This window comes from Pelophylax lessonae, assembly GCF_965119305.1.
Source record: "Pelophylax lessonae genome assembly, chromosome: 7".
In the NCBI taxonomy this organism is placed as follows: domain Eukaryota; kingdom Metazoa; phylum Chordata; class Amphibia; order Anura; family Ranidae; genus Pelophylax; species Pelophylax lessonae.
In genome coordinates, this window is record NC_138774.1 from 43,280,980 (window position 1) to 43,293,172 (window position 12,193).

Consider the following 12,193-nt stretch of genomic DNA (forward strand, 5'->3'; position numbering starts at 1 on the left):
CTTGCACCCAGATAATCATGCATCTTATGATGGAGACGCTGCCGATGGTTGCTTAAACCTAACAGCCCTGGGTGCTGCTAAGGACTAAAGAAATTTTTTTTCAAGGCCTCCTCAAGATGTTTCATCCTCTGCTCCCTCTGTGAAGGCAGGATGAGCTCTGCAACTTTACCATTGTAACGTGGATCAAGAAGGGTTGCCAACCAGTAATTATCCCTCTCCTTGATAGCACAAATCCTCGGGTCCTTTCGCAGGCTTTGCAGAATCAGGGAGCCCATGCAATGTAAGTTGGAGGAGGCATGAGCTTCTGAGTCCTCTGGGTCACTAAGGATGACATTGTCAGCAGGAGCAACCTCTCCTCAACCATGTACAACTCCTGGGGTTTCTGGGGAATCAAAACCATCCCTTGAAGACTGCTGTATGCTATCCTCTACATCCATAGAGGCGTACATAGGGTCTCCAGCACCCTTGGTGAGAAGCTGTACCGGCACACCCCCCCCCCCATCATTAAAGAGTTAGATATATATGAGTGCAGTATAGAGTATAGCATAGAGGAAGCCACATCCTGTGTGTATATATATATATATATATATATATATATATATATATATATATATATGACTATGAGTGCATTATAGAGGAGGCCACATCCTGTATGTATATGTATACATATATATATACGCAGGATGTGGCCTCCTCTATAGTGCACTCATATATATATATATATATATATATATATATATATATATATATATATATATATATATATATACATACACACACACACACAGGATATGGCATCCTCTATACTGCACTATATATATATAAAAATATACACACAGGATATGGCATCCTCTATGCTGCACTTTATATATATATAGTGACAGGAAGTCAGGTAAATCTGTGGGTGTTGTCACAGACGGGAGACACATTTCTGCCTTGTTTAGACAATTCACCAATTACTTTCAGGTGTCGGCTGCGGAGGTAGCCAGAAAGGTTTAAGGACGTTGGAAAGCTTCAGCTATTCAGAATGAGGCAATTAAGGCCTCTATAAGTTATCCAGAGGATGACTACTGATTGCTGCATCCTGAGGCTTTGTGCGTTAAGGAGAGCAGCGAGCTGAGAGACTTCTGAAGGTGAGGTGGTGTGGATTTTTTCCGTGTGAAAATAAAAACAAATAGACTATTGGTTTACTGCTGTATGACCAGCAGTGTCTGCCCAGCAGTAGGTTGTGACAGACTCCATAGGTAGGTTACTGTGTTGTGAAGGTAGACGCCCCAAGTGGCCAGGGTTTGTTTTATGTTTTATTTGATTTATGCTGTTTGGATGCTTGCACTTGTTCCAGCAAATTGGAAGAATAAACCATAGACCGTTGTTTTCAACCACTCCTCAGCTGTCTCTCTGTAGCGAACCCACCCAGGGGGTCACCCACACCCACTACCGAGCCAACCCCTTACAATATATATATATATATATATACACATACACACACACGCACACACACACACACAGGATATGGCATCCTCTGCTCTATACTGCACTATTTATATATATTTATACACACACAGGACGTAGCCTCCTCTATATATATATATATATATATATATATATATATTGTGATATTTGGGGGGTGATAGCTCCAAGGGATCACGTGCACAAGCCAGGTAAACTTTAACAAGACGTGGTTTATTTTCTTCCACAACAGAAATACAGCTTCCAGCAGCAAACAGTTCAGAAACAGGTATAACTCAAAAGTCCACTTAACTCAAGCATAAATGCTAAATGATAATACGATACCAGCTTTTGGCAGGGGCTTGTACCCCAGGTATGCAGTCCCAAGCAGCCGCCAAGTCTCCAGCCACCATGCAGCAAACAAACACACTTGTTTTTAGCAGCTTAGTCTCCCAGGTGTATCTCCAGCTCCTACTCTCCCACCCCCACTGACACTACTTCCTGTCTTTAAGAGCTGTTCTCTCTGGGAGACTGAGCTTAACCCTTGCTTTCCTGAGATCCCATACTTCCCTTACAGGGACCACAGTCCAAATATAGGTGCAATGTAACATCCATCCAGGACCCAACCTCTATGACCGCCACAATATATATATATACTGTATATTTATATATATAGTGCAGTATAGAGGCCACATCCTGTATATATATATATATATATATATATATATATATATATAGTATGGTCTACATTTAATTTTAAAATATTTCTTCTTCTTTAACTTCTTATCATGGTACCTGGGAGCCAGCCAGGCCTTCTGTCACTGGCAGAGAGAGAGTGCAGCATTCATCCACCACTAGCCTGAGCCTGGAGCTGCCTAGGAGCCTGGTGATGAGGTCATGTGGGCGGAGCCCTGTGACGAGGGGAGCCGCCCATCACACCGAGCTCCGACACACACAGATCATCTCCTGAGTCCTGCCTGGTGACAGGACGATGCATGCATCCTTAATCAAAAGCCACTGGCGTGGCGAAAAAAACCCAGGCTTCCCTGACCCTGTCCTTGTGCCATACTCACACAGGTACCGATTGATGGCCCTCTGCTGCATGTGCAGCCACTGCAGCATTGCCAACGTTGAGTTCCACCTCGTGGGCACGTCACAAATGAGGCGGGTGTTGGGCAGGTTGAATTCCCGTTGAATATCAGATAAGCGAGCACTGGCATTGAACGAATGACAGAAATGGCCACAGATTTTTCAGGCCTGTCTCAGGAGATCTTGGAAGCCCGGGTATCTGCTCAAGAAACGCTGCACCACCAGATTAAGAACATGTGCCAAGCATGGAACATGTGTCAAGTGTCCCTGTCGGAGGGCAGAGAGAAGGTTGGTGCCATTGTCACATGCAAGCATTCCTGGTTCAAGCTGTCATTGCTAGTGTTGAGCGAACACGGACTGTATTATTCGTGTTCGTACCGAATAATTGGATTTTTGTTACCCGAACACGAACACGGACACTTTACTGTATATTCGGGTAAAAATCCGTGTTCGGTCGTTTTATTTCCGGGTTTTGCATGCTTTGGCGCTCTTTTCATGGCGGGCTTTCAACAGCCAATCAACAATCGTTTAACTGGTGTGCCTTAAGCCATCCCAGCCATGCCTGCAAATGTCTCAGTAGCTGTGATTGGCCGTCTGAAGCATGTGACCAAGTCTTTATAAGTTCGAGGCAGCCGCAGCGGCGTCATTATGCTGCTTAGATCAGGGACAGAGCACACATCAACGTGCTGGCTGCTGATTAGGGAAAGATAGGCAGGAAAAAACCATTTGTGCCCGGATAGAATTGAGGGACAGGTCGGAGTGTTTAGGCAGGGCGAGTTGTAGGCATTTTAGGGATAGAGTCTGCTGAATTATAGGGTCAGTGTCTTCTGCAAACTACAATCGATATTGCTGTGTGGGGGGTGGGGTCTGCACTCAATCCTGATCTACGATCTCTTCTCAATCCTGTTAGGGAGAGGCTGCTGCTGAATTTTAGGGTCAGAGTGTTCTACAAACTACAATCGATATTGCTGTGTGGGGTGGGGTCTGCACTTAGTTCTCCTGATCTACGATCTCTTCTCAATCCTGTTAGGGACAGAGTCTGCTGAATTTTAGGGAAACTGTGTTCTACAAACTACAATCGATATTGCTGTGTGGTGTGGGATAGGAGATAGGCAGGTGTCAGTGATCCACATCCATTTTTCTGTGTGTGGGCTGCAGTGAACACAATCTTTTTGGGGTGCAGTGAACACAATCCTTTTGGAGTGCAGTGAACAAAATCTTTGTGGGGTACAGTGAACACAATCTTTGTGGGGTGCAGTGAAGACAATCCTTGTGGGGTGCAGTGAAGACAATCCTTGTGGGGTGCAGTGAACAAAATCTTTGGGGGGTACAGTGAACACAATCTTTGTGGGGTGCAGAGAAGACAATCCTTGTGGGGTGCAGTGAACAAAATCTTTGGGGGGGGTACAGTGAACACAATCTTTGTGGGGTGCAGTGAACAAAACCTTTGTGGGGTGCAGTGAACACAATCTTTGTGGGGTGCAGTGAAGACAATCCTTGTGGGTGCAGTGAAGACAATCCTTGTGGGGTGCAGTGAACAAAATCTTTGGGGGGTACAGTGAACACAATCTTTGTGGGGTGCAGTGAACAAAACCTTTGTGGGGTACAGTGAACACAATCTTTGTGGGGTACAGTGAACACAATCTTTGTGGGGTGCAGTGAACAAAACCTTTGTGGGGTACAGTGAACACAATCTTTGTGGGGTGCAGTGAACAAAACCTTTGTGGGGTACAGTGAACACAATCTTTGTGGGGTGCAGTGAAGACAATCCTTTTGGAGTGCAGTGAACAAAATCTTTGTGGGGTACAGTGAACACAATCTTTGTGGGGTGCAGTGAACAAAATCTTTGTGGGGTACAGTGAACACAATCTTTGTGGGGTGCAGTGAACAAAATCTTTGTGGGGTACAGTGAACACAATCTTTGTGGGGTGCAGTGAAGACAATCCTTGTGGGGTGCAGTGAAGACAATCCTTGTGGGGTGCAGTGAACAAAACCTTTGTGGGGTACAGTGAACACAATCTTTGTGGGGTACAGTGAACACAATCTTTGTGGGGTGCAGTGAACAAAACCTTTGTGGGGTGCAGTGAACACAATCTTTGTGGGGTGCAGTGAACAAAACCTTTGTGGGGTGCAGTGAACACAACCTTTGTGGGGTACAGTGAGCACAATCTTTGTGAGGTGCAGTGAAGACAATCCTTGTGGGGTGCAGTGAAGACAATCCTTGTGGGGTGCAGTGAACAAAATATTTGGGGGGTACAGTGAACACAATTTTTGTGGGGTGCAGTGAACAAAACCTTTGTGGAGTACAGTGAACACAATCTTTGTGGGGTGCAGTGAACAAAACCTTTGTGGGGTACAGTGAACACAATCTTTGTGGGGTGCAGTGAAGACAATCCTTTTGGAGTGCAGTGAACAAAATCTTTGTGGGGTACAGTGAACACAATCTTTGTGGGGTGCAGTGAAGACAATCCTTGTGGGGTGCAGTGAAGACAATCCTTGTGGGGTGCAGTGAAGACAATCCTTGTGGGGTGCAGTGAACAAAATCTTTGGGGGGTACAGTGAACACAATCTTTGTGGGGTGCAGTGAACAAAACCTTTGTGGGGTACAGTGAACACAATCTTTGTGGGGTGCAGTGAACAAAACCTTTGTGGGGTACAGTGAACACAATCTTTGTGGGGTGCAGTGAAGACAATCCTTTTGGAGTGCAGTGAACACAATCTTTGTGGGGTGCAGTGAACAAAACCTTTGTGGGGTACAGTGAACACAATCTTTGTGGGGTACAGTGAACACAATCTTTGTGGGGTACAGTGAACACAATCTCATACTTCTGAAGCTTTGAGGGTGCTGCCTGTTCTATACTCCTCCTCCTCCTCCTCATCCATCCTTTTAGGTGTACAAACAATAGTAATTGGGGCCTAGTGTGCTTCTGTACGTGTGAAAAACATACACTTTTTTTTGATCATATTTCCTATTCCGCTATTCTATAAAAACCTTTGGGGCTCAATTAAATTGCGGAATAGTCTGTGTCGGTACGTGTGAGATCCACCTTTCCAAGTTTTTGGGGTTCATCTCATACTTCTGAAGCTTTGAGGGTGCTGCCTGTTCTATACTCCTCCTCCTCCTCCTCCTCATCCATCCTTTTAGGTGTACAAACAATAGTAATTGGGGCCTAGTGTGCTTCTGTACGTGTGAAAAACATACACTTTTTTTTGATCATATTTCCTATTCCGCTATTCAATAAAAACCTTTGGGGCTCAATTAAATTGCGGAATAGTCTGTGTCGGTACGTGTGAGATCCACCTTTCCAAGTTTTTGGGGTTCATCTCATACTTCTGAAGCTTTGAGGGTGCTGCCTGTTCTATACTCCTCCTCCTCCTCTTCCTCATCCATCCTTTTAGGTGTACAAACAATAGTAATTGGGGCCTAGTGTGCTTCTGTACGTGTGAAAAACATACACTTTTTTTTGATCATATTTCCTATTCTGCTATTCTATAAAAACCTTTGGGGCTCAATTAAATTGCGGAATAGTCTGTGTCGGTACGTGTGAGATCCACCTTTCCAAGTTTTTGGGGTTCATCTCATACTTCTGAAGCTTTGAGGGTGCTGCCTGTTCTATACTCCTCCTCCTCCTCTTCCTCATCCATCCTTTTAGGTGTACAAACAATAGTTATTGGGGCCTAGTGTGCTTCTGTACGTGTGAAAAACATACACTTTTTTTTGATCATATTTCCTATTCCGCTATTCAATAAAAACCTTTGGGGCTCAATTAAATTGCGGAATAGTCTGTGTCGGTACGTGTGAGATCCACCTTTCCAAGTTTTTGGGGTTCATCTCATACTTCTGAAGCTTTGAGGGTGCTGCCTGTTCTATACTCCTCCTCCTCCTCCTCCTCATCCATCCTTTTAGGTGTACAAACAATAGTAATTGGGGCCTAGTGTGCTTCTGTACGTGTGAAAAACATACACTTTTTTTTGATCATATTTCCTATTCTGCTATTCTATAAAAACCTTTGGGGCTCAATTAAATTGCGGAATAGTCTGTGTCGGTACGTGTGAGATCCACCTTTCCAAGTTTTTGGGGTTCATCTCATACTTCTGAAGCTTTGAGGGTGCTGCCTGTTCTATACTCCTCCTCCTCCTCTTCCTCATCCATCCTTTTAGGTGTACAAACAATAGTAATTGGGGCCTAGTGTGCTTCTGTACGTGTGAAAAACATACACTTTTTTTGATCATATTTCCTATTCCGCTATTCAATAAAAACCTTTGGGGCTCAATTAAATTGCGGAATAGTCTGTGTCGGTACGTGTGAGATCCACCTTTCCAAGTTTTTGGGGTTCATCTCATACTTCTGAAGATTTGAGGGTGCTGCCTGTTCCATACTCCTCTTCCTCATCCTCCCTTTAGGGTAGGAAAAAATTTAATCGGGCCTAGTCTGTGTTTGTATGTGTGAGATACACAGTTTTTTATCCTATTCCGCTATTCAATACACACCCTTTTGGTGTAAAAAACATTAAATTGCGGCATAGTTTGCATATTTGACTGTGAGATACACCCGTGCGATACTGTTGTTCTTTTGTTCCGCTATTCAATAAAGACCTTTCTAGGGCAAGATCTTAAATTTCAGAAATATGAGGAGAACGTCAAATAGGGGCCGTGGCCTGGGTCGTGGTGGTGCTGCTGCTAGAGCTCCTGTTGCAAGGAGAGGACATGGTCGATCTGTGCCAGCTACACGCACAAGTGAAACACCTTCCTCAAGTGTGAGTAGGCGAAAGAACCTGCATCAGTATTTGGTAGGGCATCATACGCCCCTAGAAGTGATGAGGCCAGAACAAGTGGAGGCGATAGTAGATTGGTTTGCTGCTGACAGTGCCTCCAGTTCCTTCACATTGTCTCCCACCCAGTCTACTGCAGAAAGGTCACAGTTGGCACCTGCAGCCGATGTCCAACCGTCTTTCACCTCACCCCCTTGCAAATCAGGCAAGCAGTCTGAGCCCCAAGCCATACAGCAGTCTCTTCTTCTTTTTGATGACTCTGTCAGCAGGGTTTCCCAGGGCCATCCACCTAGCCCTGCCCCAGAAGTGGAAGAGATTGAGTGCAGCGATGCCCAACCACTTATTTCTCAAGATGAGTACATGCAAGGATCATCGCAGCACGTCTCCGATGATGACGAAACGCAGGTGCCAACTGCTGCGGCGTTCAGCATTGTGGAGACCGACAAGGAGGGCAGGGGTGAAGACTGGGTGGAAGATGATGTGGAGGACGATGAGGTCCTCGACCCCACATGGAATGAACGTCATGCAGGTGACCTGAGTAGTTTGGAGGAAGAGGCGGTGGTCGCACAGAGCCACCAGCACAGCAGAAGAGGGAGCAGGGTGCAGAAGCGGAGCGGCCGTGCCCTAGACACTATGCCCGCTACTGCCCAACGCAGCAAGGGAACGAGCGCACCAAAGTCAGCTCAAAGGACTTCTCTAGCGTGGAAGTTCTTTAGAAAATGTGCTGATGACAGGACACGAGTGGTTTGCACCCTGTGCAATCAGAGCTTGAAGCGAGGCATAAACCTTCTCAACCTGAGCACAACCTGCATGATCAGGCATCTAAGTGCAAAGCACGAGCTGCAGTGGAGTACACACCTTCAAAACCAAGAAACGTCTCTGGCTCATCCTGCTTCCTCTTCTGCTGCAGTCTCGGCCGCTCCAGCCACATCTGTAGTGATACCGGCACCTGCCACCCCGCAAACAGACGATCTGTCAGCAACACCACCACCTGGGTCACCAACAACCATCTCCACAATGTCCCGTGGAAGCGTTCAGCTTTCCATCTCCCAAACACTTGAGAGGAAGAGGAAGTACCCCCCTACCCACCCACGATCCCTGGCCCTGAATGCCAGCATTTCAAAATTATTGGCCTTTGAAATGCTGTCATTCCGTCTGGTGGAGACGCACAGTTTTAAAAACCTTATGTCGGTGGCTGTCCCACAGTACGTCGTGCCCAGCCGCCACTACTTTTCCAGGCAAGCCATCCCTTCCCTACACAACCAAGTGGGGGAAAAAATCAGGTGTGCACTGCGCAACGCCATCTGTGCCAAGGTCCACCTAACTACCGATACGTGGACCAGTAAGCACGGTCAGGGGCGTTATATCTCCCTAACGGCACACTGGGTAAATGCAGTGGCGGATGGGCCTGAGGCGGATAGCAATTTGGCGCATGTCCTTCCACCACCGAGGATTGCAGGGTGCTTCAGTTTGCCTCCTGTTCCTAACTCCTCCTACTCCGCTTCCTTATCCTCTACCGCCTCCTCATCCGGACAGCGTAACACCTTCACCACCAACTTCAGCACGGCCAGGGGTAAACGACAGCAGGCAGTTTTACAACTTGCCTGTTTGGGGGACAAACCACACACCGCGCAGGAGTTGTGGAGGAGCATGGAACAGCAAACAAATGAGTGGTTGCTGCCAGCGAGCCTCAAGCCCGGCCTGGTGGTGTGCGATAACGGGAGAAATCTCATAGCAGCTCTGGGCCTAGCCGGTTTGACGCACATCCCTTGCCTGGCGCATGTGCTGAATTTGGTGGTGCAGAGGTTCCTTAAAAACTACCCCGATATGTCAGAGCTGCTGCAGAAAGTGCGGGCCGTTTGTGCGCACTTTCGGCGTTCTCACCCTGCTGCTGCTCGCCTGGCAGCGCTGCAGCGTAACTTCGGCCTTCCCGCTCACCGCCTCATATGTGACGTGCCCACAAGGTGGAACTCCACCTTGCACATGCTGGAAAGACTGTGCGAGCAGCAGCAGGCCATAGTGGAGTTTCAGCTGCAGCACGCACGCGTGAGTCGCTCTGCGGAACAGCACCACTTCACCACCAATAACTGGGCCTCCATGCGAGACCTGTGTGCCTTGTTGCGCTGTTTTGAGTACTCCACCAACATGGCCAGTGGCAATGACGCCGTTCTCAGCTTAACTATCCCACTTCTATGCCTCCTTGAAAAAACAATTCGGGCGATGATGGAAGAGGATGTGGCACAGGATGAGGAGGAGGAGGAGGAGGAGGAGGATGAAGAGGTAACATTTCAAAGGCTTTCAGGGCAGTCATTCGCAAGGGGCTCCGAGGGTGGGTTCCTGCACACACAAACGCCAGGGACACAATTGTCCAGCAGGGGCACAGTTCTGGAGGATGAGGAGGATGAGGAGGAGGAGGAGCTGGAGGAGGAGATGGAACCATGTTCACAGCAGGGTGGCACCCAGGCCAGCTCATGGCCATCACTGGTGCGTGGCTGGGGGGATACAGAGGACACGGACGATACACCTCCCACAGAGGACAGCCTTTCGTCGCCTCTGGGCAGCCTGGCACACATGAGCGATTACATGCTGCAGTGTCTCCACAACGACCGCCGAGTTGCCCACATTCTAACTTGTACTGATTACTGGGTGGCCACGCTGCTGGATCCCCGTTACAAGGACAACGTACCGTCCTTAATTCACTCACTGGAGCGCGATCGCAAGATGCGCGAGTACAAGCGCACGCTGGTAGACGCGATGCTGCTGGCATTCCCATCTGACAGCGGGGCCACAGTGGAAGCACAAGGCAGAGGAGGAGGAGGAGGAGGTCGCCAACTCAACCAGGGCACCGCCAGCACCTCAGAAGGCAGGGTTAGCATGGCCGAAATGTGGAAAAGCTTTGTCAGCACGCCACAACAAACAGCAGCACCAGCAGCTCAGATGGAACGTCTTAGCAGGAGGCAGCATTTTACCAACATGGTGGAGCAGTATGTGTGCACACGCCTACATGTAGTGAATGAGGGGTCTGCCCCCTTCAACTTCTGGGTCTCCAAATTGGGCACATGGCCTGAGCTTGCCCTTTACGCCTTGGAGGTGCTGGCGTGCCCTGCAGCCAGTGTATTATCTGAACGGGTATTCAGCACGGCTGGGGGTGTTATAACAGACAAGCGCACCTGCCTGTCCAGAGACAATGTGGACAAGCTCACGTTCATTAAAATGAACCAGGCATGGATCCCACGGGACTTTTCCGTACCTTGTGCAGAATAGCAATGGATACCGACCTTACCCAGCCATTGTTCCATTTTTGCTCTTTCTCACTCTTTTGGGGTGTACCCTCATTTAAAATTTGTGAAAAGAAGCAGTGTTGGCTACCTCGTCCTGCTCCTCAGGGCCAGATTAACGTAGGGGCTATTGGAGCTGCAGCTCCATGCAGGCCCCTACTTTTTATATAGGCCCCGGGTTGGCCATATTCACTGTGACCGCTCTTCTGTCACTTGTAAACACAGAAGTCTGGCTTCTATGCTCGCTTCCCCAGGCAGCACCCTCAGAACCTCCCCACACAGCGCGAAGGCCGGACAAGGAGGGACAGTTGCCGATGCATGGATGTGTTTATGGGCTTCAGAGACAGCATCCCATGTTGAATTAGGCATGCATGGCTGCACCCTTCCTCCTCTGGGTGCATGCCAAGGCACGGCCCTTAAGGCCCTTCAAAATCCTCAGCACCAAGACCATGATGCTCTTAATCCGGCCCTGGTCCTCCTCCACCGCCGCTTCCACCTACACCGCCCATAGGTGTGCGCAGCCTATTGCATTAGGGTGTGCACCCCAAAGTTGAAATACACATGCATGTGTTTGCCTACATGTACATGGCCCCGATACATTACTCTCCCTGCTGGCAAAGAGAAATAGAGCAGAGCAGGTGCGAGGGAGATCTTTCCCATCTCCTCACTGGCAAACAGAGCGATAATGCTATGTGCCCTAGGTGATTAGGGTGTGCCCAGGTACACCAGGCACACCCTGTGCGCACGCCTATGACACCGCCACATCCACCACCACCTCAACCTCCCTCCTACTCCTTATGGGCCTCGTCCTTCAGAGATGAAGAACATTGTTTTATTTTTCTGGTTTTTTTTTTGTTGTTTTAAGTTATTTCCCTATCCACATTTGTTTGCAGAGCACTTGCCATGCTCTTAACTACGTTTTGCTGCCATTTGCAGCACTCTAGCCCTTTCCATTGGTGTTTTAGAGCCATTTTAGTGCCTTAAAGTTCGGGTCCCCATTGACTTCAATGGGGTTCGGTGTCCGGGAAAAGTTCGGCAAAAGTCCGGGACACGGACCCGGACTTTTTTTTAAAGTTCGGCCGAACCCGTCGAACACGGACATCTAGGTGTCCGCTCAACCCTAGTCATTGCGTCAACCATCTCTGAGCCTGCCCCTGCAGAGCTGACAGAATCTCTGCACCAGTGTGACTCCTATCCCCTAGACACACCAACTGAAGCACAGCATGGCATCTTTTAGCCTGACTGCTTGCGTAGCCCCTTGAACGCTTAGGGAGCACTGCTGCTTCAGAGGACAATTGAGCAGAAGAGGACATGGAGGAGGTGGTGGAGTAACCAGAAGTGGCAGAACCAGCACCAGCTTTTTGGAGACGTGGCGGCAAAACAAGCTGCAACACCGAACGCTGTCCTGCATCCTTCCCAGCTGCCAGCAGAGTTACCCAGTGCGCCGTGAAGGAAATGTAACGTACCTGTCCATGCCTGCTGGACCAAGAGTCAGCAGTAATGTGAACCTTCCTGCTGACCGCTTTGTCCAACGAGGCCAAAACACTACCTTCCACATGACGGTAGAGAGCCGGAATGGCCTTTCGCGAAAAGAAATGCCTTTTT